This window comes from Bactrocera dorsalis, chromosome 6, assembly GCF_023373825.1.
Source record: "Bactrocera dorsalis isolate Fly_Bdor chromosome 6, ASM2337382v1, whole genome shotgun sequence".
Taxonomy (NCBI): domain Eukaryota; kingdom Metazoa; phylum Arthropoda; class Insecta; order Diptera; family Tephritidae; genus Bactrocera; species Bactrocera dorsalis.
The window spans coordinates 9,426,841-9,451,066 of record NC_064308.1 but is presented as its reverse complement, the minus strand read 5'-3'; the positions used below and the strand labels follow the sequence as shown (position 1 = coordinate 9,451,066).

The 24,226-nt window shown below is 41.1% G+C and overlaps 1 protein-coding gene and 1 long non-coding RNA gene across 28 annotated transcripts in view; one reads left to right on the top strand and one right to left on the bottom strand.

Moving 5' to 3' along the window:
* The window catches only part of LOC105227111 (ADP-ribosylation factor-like protein 4A), a 566,667-nt gene that overhangs the window by 156,074 nt on the left and 386,367 nt on the right, over positions 1 to 24,226 (top strand). The gene's annotated exons all lie outside the window — the stretch shown is intronic.
* LOC125779226 (uncharacterized) lies at positions 581 to 22,230 on the bottom strand. Its single transcript, XR_007423196.1, has 4 exons — positions 22,098 to 22,230; positions 21,831 to 22,033; positions 10,571 to 10,726; positions 581 to 681 (listed from the first exon to the last, which is right to left on the bottom strand). It is a non-coding gene; the product is annotated as an uncharacterized LOC125779226 (long non-coding RNA).

Below are 24,226 nucleotides of genomic sequence, written 5' to 3'. Positions count from 1 at the left end.
TTCGTGTAGTGGCATTAGGAGGGGGCGGCTTATCTCATTTAGCCATCCCGGCCCCCCTAGGCGAATATTCAGCCTAGCAATCTTTGGAGTTGTTGGAGTGTGGCCACTACGTTGCTGAGTCCAGTAGCTGGGCGATGCTGTGGCGCTTTTAGACGACGCCTGGTTGGTGCAACGTGGTGCGAACGCCATTGATGGGGCGCAGGCCGGGCTGCAGTAGTTCGGCGTCGCACCGTCCTTGCGTTGATCTACCCGTGTTTGGGGCAGCTGGCCGACCTACATCGCGTCGTGGGGTCCTGTGCAGCAGCGTATGATGTGGTCTGCCACACGTGTGGCATAAATTGGCTGAGACACACTCCTGCGTCCCATGCGTGTGCGACAGGCAGTTGAGGCAGTGCTCATGTGCCTGGGCCACACGCTGTCGTTGGGTTGGTGTTAGTTCCTTAAAGAGCCCACAGTGTTGTAGGCGATGTTTCCGGCGACATAGCGGGCATCGTATGCGACGCGGCTCGACTTGAGCGGATGGCGTTGATGGGGCTGCTCGTGAGCCACTACCAGAAGCGGCAGTCGATACCGCAGCATTGGTTGAGCGGGGCGGAGGAGTAGGCCCAATACGTGCCCCGTTGCTGGCCGACCGAACAGTTGGAGTTGGAATTGTAGGCATGTCCACGTCCATCTTGAACTCTGTAAGAAATTATATTTGAATATACATGGTAGTATATAAATAGAATGTGTGATTGTGCCACGTTATGTGGCATGACTGGGTCGTCGTATTGACCGACCATTCTTTTGTTATTTTTATTTTTATTGTTATTGTTAACGGTTGGTTGCGGGTTGCGATTTTATTGATTTATTTTCATTTGCGTTACGGCATTATGTTCGGATTGTTTAGTATCGGATTTTCGTTATTATCCGCGGTTGGTAGAAAACATAATTTGACCAGCGGTCTGGTGAGTATTCCGCTTTGAGTACGGAGATCAACGACGCAGATGTGACCGTCTGAGCCATAATGGAGCTTTTCTATACGGCCAAGTCGCCACTCGGTAGGTGGGAGACAATCGTCGTTAATAAGTACACAATCTCCAAGCTTTGGGGCATTTTCTGATGTTTTCCATCGATACCTCTTGTGGAGGTCCTTTAAATAGTCTTCTTTCCATCTGCGACTGAAATTATGATGGAGAATTTTAATTCTTTCCCATCGATTTAATAAGGATAGCGACTCCACGCCTGGCTCAGGTGTGGCCAGAATGGGTGCTCCTTTGAGAAAGTGCCCTGGTGTTAGGGCTGTGAGATCTGAGGGATCTTGCGAGAGTGTTGTTAGTGGCCGTGAATTGAGAACGGCTTCAATGCGAATTAATAGAGTTGTAAATTCTTCGTAATTAAATTTGTAGTTTCCAGCTACCTTTTTTAAGTGGGATTTGAAGCTTTTTACAGCTGATTCCCATAAACCACCCATATGAGGAGCCTTGGGGGGCGTACTTTTGTACAAGCTCAGGGGAGACTTGTTTAATAAAGTCCACAAACTGTTTTTCTGTGGCTCTTTGAGCTCCGATAAAGGTTTTTCCATTGTCGCTCATAAGTTTGGACGGAAAACCGCGTCGTCCGACGAAGCGAGCAAATGCCGCGAGAAAAGCCTCTTTTGTCAGATTAGTACATAGCTCGAGGTGCACTGCTTTTGTCGTGAAACAGACAAAGACAGCCACGTAGCCTTTCATTAGGGTAGGAGACCTTAGCATGGATGCCTTTATCTGAAAAGGCCCAGCAAAATCAACACCTGTGATAGTGAAAGGCAGAGCGAAGTTGCAGCGTTCCGGTGGAAGTGCTGCCATAATCTGCGTCCTCATCTTCTGTTTATGCATAGTGCAGATCTTGCACATGAAAATGCACTTTTTTATTTGAGGCTTAAGTCGGGGAATATAAAACTCTTGGCGGATTATATATTGCATTAGGCGATGTTCCGCGTGCAACATTAGTATATGTATATACTTGAGTAGCAATGTTGCAAGTCGAGACTTTTCTGGTATTATTAGAGGATGGCGTTCGTTATATGTCAGGCTTGAGTTAGCAAGCCGACCATTAGCACGAAGCAGACCTTTCGTATCCAGAAATGGATTTAGTACTAAGAGTGAGCTCTTTTTGTCAATCGGCTTCGATTCTCTTAGTAGTGACATCTCGCAGCTGAAGTGGCGCGACTGAGTATAAGTGATAAGAGCGACCTTTGCCTTTTCTAGGTCTAGGTGCGTCAATGTATCGCCTTGGGGATATACTGTGCGTATTCCCTTAATTCTAAGTTTGAGTCGCTCTATGAAGTTGAGCATATAAGCGATTACCCTGAGGGCGCGAGGGTATGATGAAAATCGCTCAAGGATGTCAGTATCATCCAATGCCGTGTGAAAGGAGTCGATTTTTCGACTTTCGGGGGCAATTATATTGCGTATGGGCGATCGTGGCCAAGAATCGGGGGATTCTATTAACCATCTAGGGCCATTCCACCAAAGAGTGGTGGTTGCAAGGTGCAGAGGCTTGCACCCCCTTGTACCTAGGTCAGCAGGATTGTCAGCACTGGCCACGTGTCGCCAAGTGGCTGATCCCACTAGGTCAAGGATTTGAGACGTTCGATTGGAAATATACGTCTTCCATGCATGTGGGGGTTTTTCTAACCAGGCTAATACAATTTCGGAATCAGACCAGAGATACAATTTATATTTGGTCATATTTAGATGCGTTTGCACCATGGATACTAGTTTGGCTAGTAGTAGCGCACCACATAGTTCCAGTCGTGGCAGACTTATTGTTTTTAGCGGAGCCACCTTTGCTTTGGCTACCAGTAGGTGACTGGTGGTCGCTGTGTCAGATTGTGTGCGCACATAGATGGTGGCACAATATGCCTTTTCAGAGGCATCACAGAAGCCATGTAGTTCGACTTTGTGCTCTGGGGCATAATTTATCCATCGTTGGATTTGTATCTGTGAGATATCATTCAGATTACTCGCGAACTGGGACCACTTTTCTAAACGAAGCGGTTTCACTTGTTCATCCCAGTCAGTTCCGTCTAGCCACAATTCTTGTATTAGAATTTTTGCTTGTATCATAATTGGCGAAAGCCATCCTGCGGGGTCAAAAAGTTTTGCCACCGAGGATAAAATTTGCCTCTTTGTTATAGCTGATAGTGCGGATATTGACTCATTAGTGTATGAAAACTGGTCAGATATCGCATTCCATTGTATCCCCAAAGTTTTTGTTGTGCTTTCCTTTTCGAATTTAAGGAAATTAGTGTCTAAAAGATTTTCTTTGGGTATGTCTTTTAAAATATTAGGGTGGTTCGCCGTTATCTTTTTCAACGGAAACCCTGCTGTATTGAGCGCTTGTGTCACTTGTGCTAGTGACTCGTATGCCTGTGGAAGATTGTGGCTTCCGGACAGAATGTCGTCTACATACGTTTGTGTTTTCAACACTTGTGTTGCCAGAGGAAATTCTGACTTTGTGTCTTCTGCCAGCTCGTGGAGTGTACGAATGGCGAGGTATGGGGCACAGTTTACGCCAAAGGTAACTGTTTTAAAGTCGCGTAGTGGACTATTGGGAGATTTCCGGAAAATAATTCGCTGAAAATCTTGATCATCATCATGTACGACTATTTGTCGATACATTTTCTCAACATCCCCATTGAAAACGTATTTGTATATACGCCAATTTAGTATGAGGAGCATTAAATCTGGCTGAAGCGTGGGTCCCGTAAATAAAATGTCATTTAGGGAATTCCCCGAACTTGATGATTTTGATGCATTAAAGACAACTCTTACCTTTGTGGTTTTTTTGTCTGGCTTTATTACTGCATGATGTGGCAGGTAAAAAGAATTGTATTTACTTTTTATAATTTTTTCGCCAGGGCTGACTTCCTCCATGTGGTTTAAATGGAGGTATTCTTCTAAAACCCTATCGTATTCTGGTTTTAGCTCGCCTTTTTTAAGTAGGTTTTTTTCCATATTTAAAAACTGTTGGATAGCAGAGGTACGGGAATGACCTAAGGCGAGTGTGTGGGGAAATTCTGGCTTTAGTGGTAGTCGTACGACGTACCGGCCATTATCTAATCGAGTAGTTGTGGATTGGTAAAAATCCTCACAATATCGATCTTCTGGGGTTGTGATTGACATGGGGGGGAGTTCTTCTAACTCCCAAAACTTCCTGAGTTGTGTATTGAGGTATTCGTTTGAGATTTCCTCAACTTGAGTTGTCATTGTTGTGACTGGTTCCGCAACTAGTCCGCTTAGGACCCATCCGAAAATGGTATTTTGCGCCAGAAGTGTTTTTGTAATTTTCTCAACACCTTCGAGAATAATTTGAGGTATGAGATCGCTGCCTAATAGAATATCTATTTGAGCGGGAGTGTTGCAGTTGGGGTCTGCTAACTTAAGGTGTGAAACCTTTTGCCAATGCTTGCTATTTATATGATAGCTTGGAAGCATGTTTGTTAGTTGCGGTAAGACAATAGCTTCTGCTTGAATGCGCTTATCCGCTTGGGGGGAAATAAGGGTAATGGGGCAGATTTTGTTTGAGTTTTGTACTACTCTTCCGCCCATTCCCGTAATTTCAAAATTAGCTAGTTTTGTTGGTAGTTGTAGCCTACTTTGTGCCCTTGACGCTATAAAAGATCGTTGAGATCCTTGGTCTATTAAGGCCCTAAGTTTAAACAGTTCTCCTCGGTGCTCGATGGAGACCACTGCTGTGGGTAATAATACACTGCTTTGGTTTTCGCTGTGTAGCGTCTGAGTTATTAAAGCCTTTGAGCAGCATGGTGCTTCGTGGCAATTTTCTGAATTTTGTAAGTCGGGAGTTGCTGTTGCAACTAATCCCGCAGCTCTTTTAACATTAGCGTTATTTTGAGCTAAGCTAGAAAAATTTGTAATGTGAAGCATTGAGTTATGTCGTTTATGGCAATAAACGCAATTAAATTTGCTTTCGCAATCTTTGAGGGCATGCGCATGAGACAAACAGTTGGTACAAAGTTTTTTTGTTCTTACGAAATTGTTTCTTTCGTTAATGTTTAGTTTTTTAAATTTCTCGCAAGATTTCAGCCTGTGCCCTCCTTTACACAGTTCGCATGACGTATGTTTATGTTGTTCGGAGGTGAACGCTTGTGTTTTGAAAAAACTACGATTTAAGTTGTTGTTGTTACTCGCTTGGGGCCTACTGAAGCTTCGTCATGTTGAACGTTTTTAGTTCTGACAATTTTTTTATCTACCCTTTCTGCAATTTCGTATTGGGTAGTTAAGAAATCGTTCATTTGTTGCCACGTTGGGCACTTTCTTCGTGATGAGAGCGATTGCTCCCACAAAAGTAACGATTTTTCTGGTAATGCGGATGTGCATATATTTACCAGAATGGGGTCCCAATTGTCTGTGGGAATATTCTGTGTCGCTAGAACCGACAAGCAATTAGAAACAGTGGATTGAAGTTTTATAAATTCTTCACTTGTTTCTTTTTGAATTTTTGGTAAATTCATCAATATTGTGACTTGTTTGTCTACTAATATCCTTTCGTTCTCGTAACGAGCTTTTAGGGCTTCCCAAGCATAATTGAAATTTTCGTCATTAAGAGCGAACTGTTTGACTAATACCCCTGCTTGACCTTTTGTTTTGTATCGGAGGTGATACAATTTTTGTGCATTAGATAATTTTGGGTGGTTTATGTAAACGGCTGTGAACATGTCCCGGAAGGACGGACATTGTTCATAGCCACCATGAAAAATTTTAGTGTCACAGGCGGGCACCTTGAGGTGGATGTCTGAACTCGCCTCTTGGATTTGCACTTGTGGCAGCTCTACTCTCGGTTGTGGAGTAGGTGCAATTGCTTTAATTAATCTCAATTGATCGGAGATCATAGCTCTCGTTTCCTCGTACTGGTCTAAGAAGTGTTCATATTTGGAGTATGCTGAAGATTTGAAATTTTCAGGTAGATCTGATTCGTCAGATTCTACAATTGCGTCATACGCAGCTTGGAGACGTGTCCAGAAATTGCTTAGATTTTCTTTTTTGATTTCTAATACCGATTCAGAGTTATCTTGAATCGGTGAAGATGAAAATCGAGTGCAGTATCGAATTAGACTGTCACTCTCAGCAATAAACTTAGTATAGGAAATATCTTTCATCTTTTTTTGCTTTGTAGCACCTTGCTTCGAGCGTGTAGCATCAGCAGGTGTACATGGGCTCTTTTCTTCTGAAGTCATTTTTTGTACTTTTAAATACTGTGTTGACTTAGATTCCTTAGAATCTCCGTCCATTTAGATAATATGAAAAATTGAAATATATATGTATATGAGAAAAGAAAAATTCTCTCAGTGTACTTATGATAATAATAAGTACGCGTGAAATCTTTAAGATAAATTTTTTTTTTTTTTGTTGTATACGCAATGTATCAAATAACGAACGCGTATTTCGTTTTACTTATTCTCGGTGCTTATGTATTAAGCTACTAGTTTGTTATTGTTTTTGTCTTTTATTTTATTTAATGTTTCGTACTCGTTAGAAAATACTTGAGTATACGAGCGATTATGTAAAAAGGAGAAAAAGGTTGATGACCTTTTTATATAAGTTTGCACAATATGTGCGTGTTTATGTGCATACGTAAGATGCAAAAAATTTATTTTTTTTGTTTTGTTTTGTTTGCAATCCTGCTTGCTTGTGCTTTAACAAGAACAAGGGGTATTGCTGGACAGGTGCCGATTTGGTCTTTGAATATAAGTATGTGTGTGTGTGAACACTTGAAAATGGCAATACTTATGTATTTGCCTTTCCTTTCTACCAACTCTTAAAATCTTTTGTGTTATTTTGGCCGTATTTTTTTTTCAATTAGTAAAATTTTAAAATGTTTAATAAATTAAAATTTCGTATTTATCTTTTTATTTTTTCCAAATTTTGTAAAATTTTGTGAAATTTTAATTTAATTCTGTACCCTATGTGCGTTGTATATTCCGGCATAGGCAAATTGTATGCCGTATGTATGTGCATATATTATTTGCCGTACGGATAACGCGGGAATAGAAAATCGGTGAAGTGCAGGTATGCACTTTTGTTAATACGTAAAATTTTTGTTATGCTGTTTATACATACATGTGGGCGCATGTCGCATTAATTTGTTTCTCCTCACTTTGTTTTGATATGCAAGGTATGTAAATACATATAAAAGAGGTGACTTTTAGCATATATGTATGTTTGGTTTTGTTATTTTTCTTTTTTCTTTTTAAATTTCGCAATTGCCTTAGCTTACTTTTTGCGCAATCCTGCTTATACTGTTGAGTATAAGGGGTATTACCGGAAAATGTTGTCAAGTGAATACTTGAAAATTTTTTTTTTTTTGATTTTTAATGTTGTGTGTTTAGATACACAAATGTAAGCATAAGTAGGCTTTTAATCAGATATGTATATGCCAGTATATATACAATCACACATATATATATTTATATATAAATATGTATATATTATACTATATACTGCTCATACATATATTTGGATGTACATATGTAATGTACCAAACTGTTTTCGGTTTCCCGGAAATAAACCGTAAGTTCGAACAGTTTGGTAGCAACCGTTCTATTAAAAGTTACAGGATCGTATACAGTTCAAGATCAACTGTAACTTTCAACATACATATATGCAAGTAAGGTCAAATAATTTAAAATGATAAATGGAGTTGATACACTCACTTTGTGCCGCTTCAAGGGACTTTGAGGGCTTTATACAGTTTTGAATATGGGGGGGATGGCTAGTTTATGCCACTTCGTCCAAACTGCTTCCTATCCGTTTCCTTTCCTGTTTGGTGTTCCTTGTTCCGTTTTTGGTAATTTCCTTTTGTTGGTTGACTTTCCTACGTTGGTTGGCCTCTTAGGTTGTTATTATGTTATTATTTTAATTTTTTGTTTCACGTTTATAAATCTTTAATTTTCACCAATAATATATTTTGATCATTGAACTTCGCGCCCGTGTGGATGTTTTTTTTTCCTTTTTGTTAAATAATATTTCGCGCCCGCTTTTCGATATTATTATTATTAATTTTTTGCTTTTTGTTGTAAACACTGTATTTTATGTATGTACATGTATTAATATGTTTCTGTGTTTTTTTTTTCTTTGTCACTGCACAACGGAGTTACTTTTTTGTTATTATTGTATTATTATTTAATTTTTTTTTTGATTTTGATTTTGCAACCACTATACGGAACCGCTTCGTGTCCGTTTTCCAAACTGTTTTTTTTTTTTTTATATGTACTATGTATATGTATACCGCAACTTTATTTTATTGTATATATTTTTTTTTTGTTGAAATTTTTTTGGTTTATATATACATATGTATGTGTATGTATATGTGCATGCACCACTTTTTCTTGTTTTTTTTTATGAAATATTTTTTTTCCTTTGAAAAAAAAATTTTTTGTATAGTATATATGTATCTGTCACTGCACATTTTTTCCTTTTATATATATTTTTTGAAAAGGAAAACACTTTTTTTTGTATTTTTAAACGTATATGTATGTATATGTCACCGCACCATTTGCTTTTTTGGTTTTTTGTGTATTTGTATATTTCACCTTTTAATTGCTTTACCGCTTGAATCTTTTTGGTTCTCTTTTTTTTCCAAATAGTGCCGTCCTTTGCGGCTCGAAGGACCAATGTTTAAAGCAGTAATGTCCAAATCACTTTTATCTTTGTGACACTTACCACTTCCACTTCTTTAACTAAAACACCCGGTTAATGTGTAAATTCAATTAGACCTTTTAATGAGTACAATTATAGTACAGTAATTACAATATTTTGATTCGGTTTACTTTATAAATGTGCGGAACTATTCTGGCGTAAGACGACCGAAAAGGTGCGAGGTCACAGCGGCGATGCGTAAGCTACGTTTGCAGATCAAAACGAGACTGAACTTGAACTTTTTTGTTGACCCCCTTTTCACCAGTGTGGTATGTGTTTGCGTGTGTGGATGTCCTCTCGCGTGTGGGTAGTGTTGATGTGTGGGTCCTGTGGAATGTAGGTTCTGTGTGTGTGGTGTATTGATGGTGGTGGTGTATTCGTGTAGTGGCATTAGGAGGGGGGGCTTATCTCATTTAGCCATTTATTTATGAAATGTTATCAAGAAACGAATTTACTTCTTTGTCTATTGCTTGGCTTTGTTTAGAAGCCTAAAGTTTTATGTTTATATGAAGACAGCTTAATGAAATGTTTGTAAGTGGCAAAGGCAGTAGCAACTGACGTGTTAGAATATTATGTCTTAAAGTAAACACACGAGGACGTGTGATTTGTCAGGAAGGCCGTGTCGGAGCGCTAGTACAATTATTTTGTAGGTCAGTGTATATGAGTATGCCGGAGTGGCAATATTTTGTAAGTAAGTGTATGTGCCAGAGCGTCAGGCTCGGCGCAGGCGACGCATAGGCTGCATATATTGCAGTACTTTGTCTTGCAAATGCGCAAATAAGCATAGTAACAGGATAGAGATACTGTTACTGAGTGAGGTCCGATCGTATTCCGCGAACTAAGAAAGAAAACAACTGTTATGGAACCGTTATGTGTTTTAAGTATGAAAGGAATGCGTGGTCATTGAGCGCTGTGCTCGCTCAAGTAGAGTTCAGTTGAGAAAGCGGCATTGAGACGATCGGAACTCACTGTGCTTCTTTAAAATAAAAATAAACTACTAGTAGTAAAGTGAAGTAAAGTGAAGTGATGTGAATTAAAATAAAGGAGATGAATTCAAATGAGTCTCCTACATGTACATATAAATGATCAGGATTACAAGACGAACTGAAATTCAATCTCCATAATTTGAAAAAAAAAATGATGTTGTAAAGTCTGTCTAAAAAAAGTTTCGTTAATTCGTTCCACACATTTCATCTCTTTAATTCGTAGTAATTTTCGAAGGGGAAACTATTTATAAAATTAATTTCATTTAACTCTTTTTATTTCTTAATTCGTAATGTAATACGAAGCATTTTTGGGCTAAATTACTACATATTTGGGCAGACTTTATCGATCTGTAAAACTGTCAAAAAAAGCATGACGTTATCAATCGCGCAAGATCAAAAAGTCATTGATAATAGAACAAAAATAATTGAAATGGCAAAAAATATCGCTTCATCAAAAATAATATCAAATCTACAAAAAAATATGAAAGTATCCTCTTGTAATAAACTGAATTTACAAAAACAAGCTGAATACATGAAAAAGCCTTTACTCTTGTAGTGTAAAAATCCCAATGGGAGAGAGATATTAAGAGAAGAGGCTTTGTTTTTTTTTGCCAAAATTAGGATTTTAAAGAAGGCAAGGGATTGCTGGATCGTTTCAAAAACGTATACATTATCGGATTTAAAAAGTACTTGACTGTGAAAGCGTAAGTTATGGGATGATCGGAGTTGACTGATAAAAGCAACAATTAAACACGCATGTTTTGAGTATGACAAAATAATTATGGTCAACAATTATAGTATTTGCTTCAAAAAATGTAATCACTGGTTAAAAGAGAGAAAATAGCCAGTTCAGTGGAGATCGAAAGACAAAATAATGCAGCTAAAATCATTGCATTAACATACCTGAATCCAAGTAGCCGTTTGGGACGGAACGTCTAGCAGATGATGGTATAAAGGTTGAAGGCATTTTACCGCGAGAGTTGTCTACCATTAGATTGAAAACTTGGTAAGACTGTTGAACCTGTCCTTTTCTACTTGATACATCAACGCCTCAAGATCCTAAGGAATAAACCGATGTCTGTCAATAATTTACGATCATCCAGCACTATTTAACAAAATCGCAATAAAAACATTTAAATAACTTAGTAAAGTGGTGAACTAACCCAAACTATTCGATTTATCAATGATGATGAATTGTGAATAAACCTTAATTTCAGGCATCAAAAGACAAGTCAAATAACTTACAATTGTATTATCAAAGTGCAGGAAGTTTGATAACTAAACTGAACAAGATCCCAATCTCTACTGCAATCAGTGATATTCGGTGTTATGGAAACAATGTTCATGGTTTAGTTTCTGATGGTGAAATAAATTCATTTAGATTATTTAATAAATTAATATATATTTATAATATTAAACAAATATATATAAAATCAAATGCGGCCACCTTACTCCTCGGTGGAAATTAATTCAAACCATGTTAATACATTACAATTTATTAGAAACAAGCTACCTCTAGTCTTTTAATTGTAGGCGACTATAATGTAGTCAGTAGCTACAATAAAGACATCAGTGAGGAATTACCAGAGATAAAGAGATGTCCAACTCCTCTCTCACTGGAAGTGAGAGAGCAATTGCTAAATGCCAAAACCTACTAAACTTTGACAGCTAATCGGATCACTAGGTTTAGCAATTGAAAACGAGCGATGCCCAGATTGAAATCTTATCAAAAAAATATGTAAAAGGAGGGATTTGTTGCCGCCGGTCAAGATCGCTAATAAAAAATGTAAAACAATGAAAATCAAAGAAAATGCGAAATTTAAATATATTTCATGAAACGTTTGCAAATTTGATACATAGTATAATTCAGTTTCAATTACAAATGATTAAAATCATTTACTAATTGAGAACTAACAGGGTTAAATCACCTTACTGAGAATTGAAAGGTCAAAAGTCAGTTGTTTTAATATACCATAATATCATTAAAACGGATTAAATTAGTTTCGCCATATATTAAAAGTTCAATATATAATAAATTGCAGTCGTAATAAATGTTGGGTGTTTTAATTTAAAATGCCCAAAAATTCTTATTTTGTTCGATCTGGCGGTAATGGAAAAAGTTACAAAAAACGCTTATTTTGAAGCGCTCTCACACTGGAATAAGTTGGACATCCCTTTATTCCTGGAATTACTCTACAACAAAATGTTGCTGCTGGGTTGTATTCAACAGATTGCCATTCAGAATATCAAAGGTCGCACACTAGATCTTTGTTTCTGTGTAATACACCATACTACTCGTTTAATATGCAAATTGCCACGGTTTCATAAAAGATATTTTTTGGGATCAGTTGAATCGATGAAAAAGTCAACTTCTTTCACAATTTGTATCCGTTTATAAAGGGTGATTTTTTAAGAGCTTGATAACTTTTTAAAAAAAAAAAAACGCATAAAGTTTGCAAAATCTCATCGGTTCTTTATTTGAAACGTTAGATTGGTTCATGACATTTACTTTTTGAAGATAATTTCATTTAAATGTTGACCGCGGCTGCGTCTTAGGTGGTCCATTCGGAAAGTCCAATTTTGGGCAACTTTTTCGAGCATTTCGGCCGGAATAGCCCGAATTTCTTCGGAAATGTTGTCTTCCAAAGCTGGAATAGTTGCTGGCTTATTTCTGTAGACTTTAGACTTGACGTAGCCCCACAAAAAATAGTCTAAAGGCGTTAAATCGCATGATCTTGGTGGCCAACTTACGGGTCCATTTCTTGAGATGAATTGTTGTCCGAAGTTTTCCCTCAAAATGGCCATAGAATCGCGAGCTGTGTGGCATGTAGCGCCATCTTGTTGAAACCACATGTCAACCAAGTTCAGTTCTTCCATTTTTGGCAACAAAAAGTTTGTTAGCATCGAACGATAGCGATCGCCATTCACCGTAACGTTGCGTCCAACAGCATCTTTGAAAAAATACGGTCCAATGATTCCACCAGCGTACAAACCACACCAAACAGTGCATTTTTCGGGATGCATGGGCAGTTCTTGAACGGCTTCTGGTTGCTCTTCACCCCAAATGCGGCAATTTTGCTTATTTACGTAGCCATTCAACCAGAAATGAGCCTCATCGCTGAACAAAATTTGTCGATAAACACATTTCGAACCGAACACTGATTTTGGTAATAAAATTCAATGATTTGCAAGCGTTGCTCGTTAGTAAGTCTATTCATGATGAAATGTCAAAGCATACTGAGCATCTTTCTCTTTGACACCATGTCTGAAATCCCACGTGATCTGTCAAATACTAATGCATGAAAATCCTAACCTCAAAAAAATCACCCGTTACAACCAAATGTCATGATTTTCTTTGCTGATTCACCAATGACCTGAAAAAGAAAATTAAACTAAAAACAAATATACCAGGGCAATATATTAGCACTTCCGAATGTGCACGAAAGTAAAAAACTCAGTAACGAATGCAATGTTAGATTAGAAAACCTAACCGATACTGATGCTTCTCAATTTTGGAATTGCGTTAAAAATAGAAAATAAATAAATAGCCTAGACACATACAGCAACTCCATCCTACTTCAAAAGTATTTACTCAGACGTCAACTCTGCACGTCTACCCCATGCTGGCGGATGACGCAATGTTGTGAAAAAGTTCGAACGACACTGGTATACTCTTCAGGTGTTGTACAGCAAGTCTCTGAGAATTAATTACAGGCATCTTTAACAAATCACTGCACCTCAGCCTCTTTCTCTCAGCGTGGATGTTGTCATACATATGCCCTACTCAAAAAATGGGATCAATTTCTGATCATTATAGGCTCGTCTCTATACAATCATCAATTGCTAAACGCTTGCTTTCAAATGGAGCATAAACACGGCAACACGGATTCATCAGCGACAGATCCACAACTACGAATTTATATGAGTGTGCGAGCAACATATTGGAAACAATAAATTTGGGTAAATTTTAGAATAGCATCCCCCGATTTGGGTGTTAAAATGAGTATGTATGGATCGAGGTGGTCCTCTTGATCAAAGAAATATATAAATATAATTGCCGCTGACTGGAGGATGGAGTCATGTGTAGAAGTTCACGCAAGTGGGGAAAGTTCTCTGATTGCCATTCACTTTGGAGTGGCCAGAAACGATTCTTTTACATGTGACTCAAGCAGCTCACGACTTCCGATCTTTAACCAAGTATCCTCTGGGTAGCCTAAGAACATCCGTTTGAAGGCGAGCTAACGTGAGAAGGCGAAGCATCCCCTGCATAGGGTTGGGCGCTGGGTTTGGGACCCGTCACGTAAAAAAACACCCCCCGTGAATAGTCAGAACCAGCCTCGGATGAGAGACCCCCCTTTTGATCACGACCATGGCAAACGAAATAAGGACTACGAATTGAGGGCATGCACCTGGAATGTCCGGTCCCTTAACTGGGAAGGTGCCACTGCCTAGCTGGTTGATGTCCTCGTGAAAACAAAGGCTGACATCACCGCCGTCCAAGAAATGCGATGGACGGGACAAGGACAGAGACGAGTAGGTCCTTGTGACATTTACTACAGTGGCCATATAAAGGAGCGCAGGTTTGGTGTGGGATTCGTGGTGGGAGAGAGACTCCGTCGCCGAGTACTATGATTCACTGCGGTGAATGAACGTCTAGCCACAATCCGCATCAAAGCGAGGTTCTTCAACATATCGCTGATTTGCGCCGACGCCCCGACGGAAGAGAAGGACGATGTGACCAAAGATGCCTTTTATGAGTGCTTGGAGCGCACTTATGAGAGATGCCCCCGTCACGATGTAAAAATCGTGCTTAGCGACTTCAACGCCAGGGTGGGCAAAGAAGGTATCTTTGGTACTACGGTCGGTAAATTCAGCCTCCACGACGAAACATCCCCAAATGGGTTGAGGCTGATCGACTTCGCCGGGGCCCGAAATATGGTTATCTGTAGTACTAGATTCCAGCAAAAGAAGATCCATCAAGCTACCTGGCTGTCTCCGGATCGAAAAACTACCAACCAGATCGATCATGTTGTGATAGACGGAAGACACGTCTCCAGTGTTTTAGATATGCGTGCGCTCCGAGGTCCTAACATCGACTCGGACCACTATATTGTTGCAGCCAAAATTCGCACCCACCTCTGTGCAGCAAAAAACGCACGCCAACAAACACAAGGAAGGTTCGACGTCGAGAAGCTGCAATCACAACAGACAGCCGAACGATTCTCTACTCGGCTTGCACTCCTGCTCTCTGAGAGCACTCGTCAACAACTCGGTAGAAGGGAACTGTGGGACGGCATTTCAAACTCCTTACGTACAGCTGCAACCGAAACCATTGGTTTTCGGAAAGTGCAAAAGAACAGCTGGTACGACGAGGAGTGCCGTGTCGCAGCGGAGAGAAAACAGGCTGCCTACCTCGCAACGTTACGATCGACCACAACACGTGCGGGATGGGATAGATACCGAGAGTTGAAGAGGGAAGCGAGACGCATTTGCAGACAGAAGAAGAAAGAGGCCGAAATGCGTGAGTACGAACAGCTGGATAAGCTGGCCGGCAGGGGTAATGCTCGAAAATTCTACGAAAAGATGCGGCGGCTTACAGAAGGTTTCAAGACCGGAGCATACTCCTCTAGAACCCCCCAAGGTGATCTAGTTACCGATGCCCAGAGCATACTTAAATTATGGAGGGAACACTTCTCCAACCTGCTGAATGGCAGTGATAGCACAACACATGGAGAAGGCGAACCCGATTCCTCAATCGATGACGATGGAGCAGACGTTCCATTACCCGGCCAAGAAGAAGTTCAAATAGCAATTGCCCGCCTGAAAAACAACAATGCGGCAGGGGCCGATGGATTGCCGACCGAGCTATTCAAACACGGCGGCGAAGAACTGATAAGGAGCATGCATCAACTTCTTTGTAAAATATGGTCGGACGAAAGCATGCCCAACGATTGGAATTTAAGTGTGCTATGCCCAATCCATAAAAAAGGAGGCCCCACAATCTGCGCCAACTACCGTGGGATAAGCCTCCTCAATATCGCATATAAGGTTCTGTCGAACGTATTGTGTGAAAGATTAAAGTCCACCGTCAACAAACTGATTGGACCTTATCAGTGTGGCTTCAGACCTGGTAAATCAACAACCGACCAGATATTCACCATGCGCCAAATCTTGGAAAAGACCTGTGAAAGGAGAATCGACACTCATCACCTATTTGTCGATTTCAAAGCTGCTTTCGAGAGCACGAAAAGGAGCTGCCTTTATGCCGCGATGTCTGAATTTGGTATCCCCGCAAAACTAATACGGCTGTGTAAACTGACGTTGAGCAACACGAAAAGCTCCGTCAGGATCGGGAAGGACCTCTCCGAGCCGTTCGATACCAAACGAGGTTTCAGACAAGGTGATTCCCTATCGTGCGACTTTTTCAACCTGCTTCTGGAGAAAATAGTTCGGGCTGCAGAACTCAACAGAGAAGGTACCATCTTCTATAAGAGTGTACAACTGCTGGCGTATGCCGATGATATTGATATCATCGGTCTCAACACCCGCGCCGTTAGTTCTGCTTTCTCCAGACTGGACAAGGAAGCAAAAGAAATGGGTCTGGCAGTGAACGAGGGCAAGACGAAATATCTCCTGTCATCAAACCAACAGTCGTCGCACTCGCGACTTGGCACTCACGTCACTGTTGACAGTCATAACTTTGAAGTTGTAGATAATTTCGTCTATCTCGACAAACAAAAAACAAACTCTATAAGTCACTCATAATTCCCGTCCTGCTATATGGTGCAGAGGCCTGGACGATGTCAACAACAGATGAGTCGACGTTGCGAGTTTTTGAGAGAAAAGTTCCGCGAAAGATTTATGGTCCTTTGCGCGTTGGCCACATCGAATATCGCATTCGATGGAACGATGAGCTGTACGAGATATACGACGACATTGACATAGTCCAGCGAATTAAAAGACAGCGGCTACGCTGGCTAGGTCATGTTGTCCGGATGGACGAAAACACTCCAGCTCTGAAAGTATTCGACGCAGTACCCGCCGCGGGAAGCAGAGGAAGAGGAAGACCTCCACTCCGTTGGAAGGACCAAGTGGAGAAGGACCTGGCCTCGCTTGAAATATCCAATTGGCGCCACGTAGCGAAAAGAAGAAACGACTGGCGCGCTGTTGTTGACTCGGCTATAATCGTATAAGCGGTGTCTACGCCAATTAAGAAGAAGAATTGCCGCTGACTTATGGTTTTTGAGATATTTGCATTTAAAGTTCAAAAATTCAACCATTTAAAACGCGTGTTTCTCCGATTTATAATGAATTTTACACTTATGTATATTTTTTACTTTTATATCCACAAACACTTCACTAATTCGTTTATAACCATTTTTTTATATTAAAAAGTGCAAAAATAACTTTTATTCAATATTTCACTTGTGTACTCAAAACTGCTTTCGTATTAAACTGTTAATCTATCAAAAGTCAGTCAGTTTAACACAGATAGTCTTTCGACAACTATTTTATGAAAATAGCGACCCTTTCTAGGAAAAAGTGTTGAAAATGACTTTGCTTTAGCCGGTATGTTAGCAGTTGAGCTATCGGCGGTTCGGACAAATGAGCAGCTTTTTTGGGGTCTTTATAGGGTCACCGACAAACTTCGTGGCAAACCTTTTACCAATAATCATCAGGGTTTCTACTAGAGTAGCATTATGACTTTTATGACACTGGATCACCAATGTCTCAATTATCCTCAGCAATCTCTCTTTTCAGAAACCCCCCGCGAAGTTATATAGGATTAAGGTCAGGAGATTGTAGAGGACATGGGAGAATTTTGTATTCGTTGTTCTGCAGCGATTTATTATTATGTATCTTTGGCCGTATGTTTTAGGTCGTTGTCTTGTTCGAATACAAAGTTGTCTTTTGTAGCCCACACTTATTGGAGATTAAAGCGAGGTTTAAAATTAAAACATCAATTCGATTCATTGTTCCAACTATTTTGTCAAGAGATCCAACACTTTGGGTCATCATGCAGCCGAACACGATTATAAATTCACCACTAAACTTAAGAGTTGGGTTAACATGGTGAGGCGGATTCTAGAGTTTTCCCATATCTACACAGAATTCAAGCTGGCCCCGCAGGCGGTGTCCTGCGTGAAGTTATGTGTTTTGAAATGAAAAGAAAGTTGAATTTATTATTTCATTTTTGTTTTTCAATATAACATAGCTTGATAAACAACAAATTTTCTTTAGTTTCGGTTCCGGTCTATAGAAAAGATGGTTTTCCAGCTCGTGAGCACGCCATGTATATCTGGCCGTGTAAAAAACATAGCTTTCCCAAATTTATGCTACACACTATGCAACTATCCTTGTTGATTGTCATCTCAAATGTAATTTTCACTGGAAACGGAATACGTTTGGACTGAAATGGCAAATTGTTAGAACTCAAAGGAATTCGTAGAATCAAGCATTATGCCTCCTTGAATTCGATAGCTGCGTCACAATCAGTTAGGTTCCATTACACAGTTTCGGTGCATGAAGATTGCGAAACACAATAACGACAGATCCTACTTTGAGACGCAAAAGATGCGGTGGCATACCAAGCCTTTCCAAAGAATTTAGAAATTCCACTGGATAATTCACGGCGTAGTTTTCATTGTCAAGACGATCGGTCGATTTGTATGTGCGCAAGTCTCCCGGAATTTGACTTTGAATCTTCCAGTTTAAGCCAACAACGGCAGATGGAATTGATATTGATAAATTCGTTCTAATGCATTAGTTGATAACACACCTTGATGTCCATCTACTGGTTGGCCTTGCATTCTGCGTAACTATTTCTTCGACGATGCATCCCATGTATAATATCAAAGTATTTCTGAATAGAGCAATGTTCTCGCAAACAGATCACTAACGATAGTTGAGCAAAAACTCGTAAATGTTAATTTTTTTGCTTGCAGTGTTTCCACTGGCTGTAGGTAGGTAGGTAGGAGTGCAGCCCTATCGGGCTCAATTAGCACTGATGTGTCATTTTGGTACACTATTCGTAGAACCTCCTGTATCTGCTGTTACGTTCCACCTTCTCTCTCAAACCATTTTGAGGTTTCGATGAAACTACTTATGTCCGATATGCTTTTGGTGGAAATCCATTCAAGGTTTGGTGCTTGGTGGATTCCGAGTGTTTTGTGTCGGATCTGTGCCAGCGCTGGGCATTCGCAGAGAAAGAGGAAGATTGTTTCCTTGTTCCCTGCTACTCCGCAGCCGCGGCAGATCTCGTTGTAGGGCATACCCATTTTGGACGCATGTTCCCCAAATGGCCAGTGCCCTGTTGTGGTAGCTGTTATTCTGTAAATACTTTTTCTTGACCTATTTAATAGGTCGTTGGTTCTTTTCTTGTCGTATGTTGGCCATAATTGTTTAGTTATTATTATTTTGTAATGTTTTTCCACCTGTTGTTAGCAATTTGTTGAAATTGTCTATTGATCTCTCCTTTGATCGATCCTAGCGAGTTCGGTATGAGCTCCGCCTCGGATTCATTGAGGAAAGCTCCTGCCTTTGCCAACTCATCTGCTTTTTCGTTACCGAAAATGTTCCTGTGGCCGGGAACCCAGATCAAGTTTAGCTGGAGCTTGTCTTTTATTGAGCTTAGTGCTCTCTTGCAGTTGTGAACTATACTGGAATTTGTCATGGGTGAAGACAATGCCAGCAGGGCCGCTTGGCTATCCTCAAATATAGTTGCTTTATGTATATTCCCGTGGTTTTCTAATAGAACTTCGCAGGCTTTTTCTATGCCTAGTACTTCTGCTTGGAAGATGCTAGCCGAGTTCGGTAGACGTATAGAGAGAGATATGCCCAGATCAGCGGAGAATACCCCCGTGCCCACTCCGCAGTCCATTTTGGACCCGTCGGTATAGACTGAGGTGGTACCCTCCTCTGCTATTGAACCTCTTCTCCATTCTCGTCTAGATGGTATCCTCACCTGGAAGTGTCTATTGAAATCCAGCTTTATTAATAGTGAGCTTGTTTAGGATTACACTATGTCCTTAGTTCTGCTGATTCCAACCACCCAATTCTTTTATTCTTATCGCCGCAATAGCTGCTGTTTTTTGAATAAAAATGTCCATTGGTAGTTGATGCAGGATCACATTGAGCGCATCAGTCGGACATGACCTGATTGCGCCTGCTCTTTATATTCTATTTAATTTTCTAATGTTGTATTGTTTGTTTAGCGCAGGCCACCATACCAGAGCTCCATATGTAAGTATGGGTCTTATGACCGCCGTGTACATCCACTGATTATACTTGGTTTGAGGCCCCAATTCTTGTTGACGATTTTCTTACAAGTATAGTAGGCCATGTATGCTTTGTTTATTCTTTTTTCTATATTTATTTTCCAGGACAGTTTGGCGTCAATCTCCACCCCCAAATACTTAGCTGTTGGGGCTAGAGTGAGTGGTGTGCCGTTTAGTACCGGAAGTTGAAACTGAGGTATTTTGGTTCTGCTAGTGAACAGCATCAGTTCTGTTTTGTTCGGGTTAACTCCTAGACCATTGCTTTTGGCCCATAGGTTTAACCTACGAAGTACTCTTTCCATAATCTCGCTGATTGTTGAAGGAAACATACCTGATACCAACAACACTATATCGTCTGCATACGCTACTGCTTTCACTCCTCCACCGTTTAATTGGAGGAGTATTTCGTTCAGCGCTACAACCCATAGAAGCGGAGAGAGGACCCCCCCTTGAGGCGTCCCTCTACTCACATAACTTGTTTGTGTTGCAGCGCCGTTTGAAGCTATAATCTTCCTATTCTTAAGCAACGATAGTATCCATCTGCACACAGTGTCATCTATGCCCCCATGCGCCAGAGAATTAATTATCGTATTTACTTCTATGTTATTGAAGGCGCCCTCTATGTCTAGAAAAGCAGCCATGGTGTATTGTTTGTGGTGTAGTGATTTTTCAATCACACTTATCACCTCGTGAAGGGCGGTTTCGGTTGATCGGCCCTTTATGTACGCATGTTTGGACTTCGATAACTTCTCCGCCATTATTGTTCTTACGTATATATCTATTAGCCATTCTAGTACCTTCAGCATAAATGAGGTAAGGCTTATAGGTCTAAAATCCTTGGCATTCTCGTGTGTTCTTCTGCCTGGTTTCGGAAGGAACACAACTTTACTCCTTTTCCAACTTCTTGGGATGTAAGATAGTTGAATGCTTGCTTTGTATATATTTTCAAGCCTTAGAACCATTGGTTCTACCAGTTTCTGCAGCATTATGGGCATAATCCCGTCAGGACCTGACGCTCTAAATGGTGCAAATCTATTTATGGCATATTTGATTTTCATTTTGTCTACTATTTGGCTTCGATAGTCAGCTGCGTTCACCGGTGGTTCCAGTTGAACCCTCGTTGAAGGTGTTTGCTGACTCTCGGGGAAGTGTGTTGTGATTAGTACCTCCAGAGACTCTTTTGCCGTGGAGGTCCAATCACTTCCCTCCGCCCTAATGTAGACAGTATTAATATGGTCTTTGGATAGCATTTTACTCAGCCTAGCGGCTTCTCTGCAACTTTCAATCGATGTGCAGAAAGATCGCCATGAGTCATTTTTAGCTTTCCTGACTGCTTTTTTGTATTCCTTCATAAGGTCTTTATATGGCTGCCAGATTTTGGTTCTAAAACTCTCATTGAAAGCTTTCCTTAGATGTGTTCTCAAATTCTTGAGTTCACTGTTCCACCAAGGAAGAGACTTTCTCTTTTTCAAAACTGTTAGCGGAGTAGATTTATTAAAAGTTGTGATTAGGATTTTTTCCAACTTCTCTACTTCTGAATCTAGTTCCTCTGGATTTCTGATACTCTTATTGCCTCTCTTTTCGAGGCATTTTGTTGCTATACTGGTAAATTTTCCCCATGCCGTTCATCTAGGGTTCCGGTATGTGAGAGGCGCACTGTACCTCTCGCGGATGCTGAAGAGTATCCAGGAGTGATCTGACATGGAAGGCTCATCGGATACCCTCCAGTTATCCACAACGAGACTGTCTGTGTCTGTTGATAGCGTGAGGTCAAGAACTTCCTCCCACCCCGGGAACCTATTCGAGCTTGGGAAAAAAAATTGGCTTATCGTCCTTGTTGCAAATACTTAGATTACTATTCAAAATATACTGCAAGACTGACTCACCCCTGGTGTTTATACTGGAGCTACCCCATACGGTGTGCCTTGCATTTGCATCACACTCTATTAGGACATCATCCTTCTTGTTCTCCTCTACTAGCCTGGTGAGCGGGGCCGGTGGTATGTCTTCGTCATGGGCCAAGTAGGCCGAGACCAAGAAGAAGGGCTTTTCCATCTGTTCCACCTTCACCACTGTGATATCTGCTGTGCTGTAATTAGGACAAAGAAATGCATTTATACTTTTATTGATAAGAATGCATGCCCTAGGTTTACCTCTGTTCCGTGTGTAAAACAGGTTATAATTGCTGCTGTTTAGCCCTTTTATGGAATCTTCATTGACCCAGGGCTCCTGTATTAGGCTGATGTCGATGCCCCCCTCGTTCACGAGGATTGTCAGAGTCGCTGTAGCACTCTTCGAGTGCTGCAGGTTAATCTGTACGCATCTTATGCTGTTGTTATTGGGCATCTCGGGGTTCTTCAATGCCCACATTCCTTAGCAACTGGCTGGCGTCGTCGATCTCTTCCGTGTCGTCTTCGTCAGCCGCTTTGTCGCCTTGGAAGATTTTTAGTCTGGCCTTGCGTATTCCGAAGCTGATTTTGTTGTCAGTCTTCTTCAGAGCCTCAATAGACTCATCGAAAATGGCCACTAGTATTGGCTTGCTTGCTTTATTTGGTTTTTCCTCCTTGATAAGCTGCCACTCATCTATACCAGGTATAGATTTATTCTGCAGCTTAATGCACCTCAGGAGTTTTTCGCCTGGCTCCTCTAGTGGAGGTAGCCAAATGCGAGCCCGAGGCCTCTTCGGAATATCGCTGGCAGGTATAAGCCTCAATTGGAGGCCTACAAAGGCGTTGCTAATTTTAGCAACACTACCCGTCAGGAAATCTAGCGAGGCCTGGTCCGCGCACTTGATGACCCTATAGCCCCTGAGGGTCTCAGAGGAGTCAAACTCCGGGTGAGGACCCGCCGGATTGCCGAGTACATAGCTTAGCACCATACTCGACAATATGACGTCGATCTCCACCCATCTCTCCTGTTTAGTGCTCGGAGAGGAGGATTTCCCATCTATAATGGCCACCTGCAGGCTATCTCTGGCTACATCGCTGAAATGTCTTGCCGTTGTTGTGCTGTTGTGTTCTCCTTCGCTCCTCCTCGGTTTTTTGGGCTGAGTTCCGGGTACTTCTGTTGTTGAGCGATTTCTCTTCTGAGAAGTGCTCTCTTTTTTGTTCTTTTCTTGAGGTTGTGATTGCTTCCTTTTCAGGTAGCTTTCATATTCCTCTACGATAGATTTGTGGCGCTTTGTTTTAGCCTCATCAACTGGGGTACCGGCTGCGTGGTCTTTGGCTATCTTCCCTAGTAGGAAGACCGCCCTCTGGTACCGGTTTTTCCTCAGCTGATTCTGGGATTTCTTGCGCTTCTTTTTACTCACTCCTTTAGCCGCCAGTGCACTTTGGTTGATGCTCATGGCAGCCTTGGAGGTGGACGCCTCTTCCCTTATCGCTGATGTTTTCTCTGCTGTATCTACCGGTGTACTTTGGTACGACCGGTAGTACTCTTGCTCGTCTCCTGGCTGGAGGCAAGCAGTTCGTCCTCCTCGGATTCCGTAATAGGGTTCCGGTAGCTCATGTCCTTAGTCGTCGCTGTTGTCGTCATGGTTGTTGTTGTAGTTGTTGTTGTTTTGTTGTTATTTTCGTTCATGTTTGGTCCCACGAGTAAGCCGGAAAGGGTTGGTCACTCGTCCGCAGAGCCGGTATACGGAGAGAAGGCGATTTATACCTCCGACCTCGCCCGGGCATCGGAGGGGACCATTCGCGATCAGCTATTTATTACCCCCCGCTGACCATTCAGCCCTTGGCACGGGTACTCCGACACCTTGGCTTAGGGTGGTGTTGGTTCGGGTATCCTCACAATTCCACAATAGGAGATGGGCGTAAAACCTAGGGTATATTCATCCATATCACTATTGTGGGAAATTATGAAGTGTCCCTCTTAGTTCGTAAGATTAGAGTGCGTTTCCTTTGGGATGCACACTTTACTCTTACTTAAGCCCCTTCGCCACGGCAAGGCGACCAACTTCAAAGAGGGAACTGTACTGTATTCTCTGGGTTGAAATACACTCTTTAGAAATTCTCCAAATTAACTGCGAGACACGCAACCGTCGGAAAACGTGCGTGAATTGTAAAAGTAAATATCCTACAAAGCGCTTTATTGCAGTTCACGTATCGACCGTATCGTTCAAGACCAATAACCGCCATGATGCTTCCTTTGTTAACGTACTTGCAAACGTATTTTATCGATTTCACCAAACTGCAATACTCAACATTGGCATGAGTTTTGAATGTGAATTAGACAATACTGGCGAATATGGTACGATCCATATGTTGTCGACTTCGATATTCAC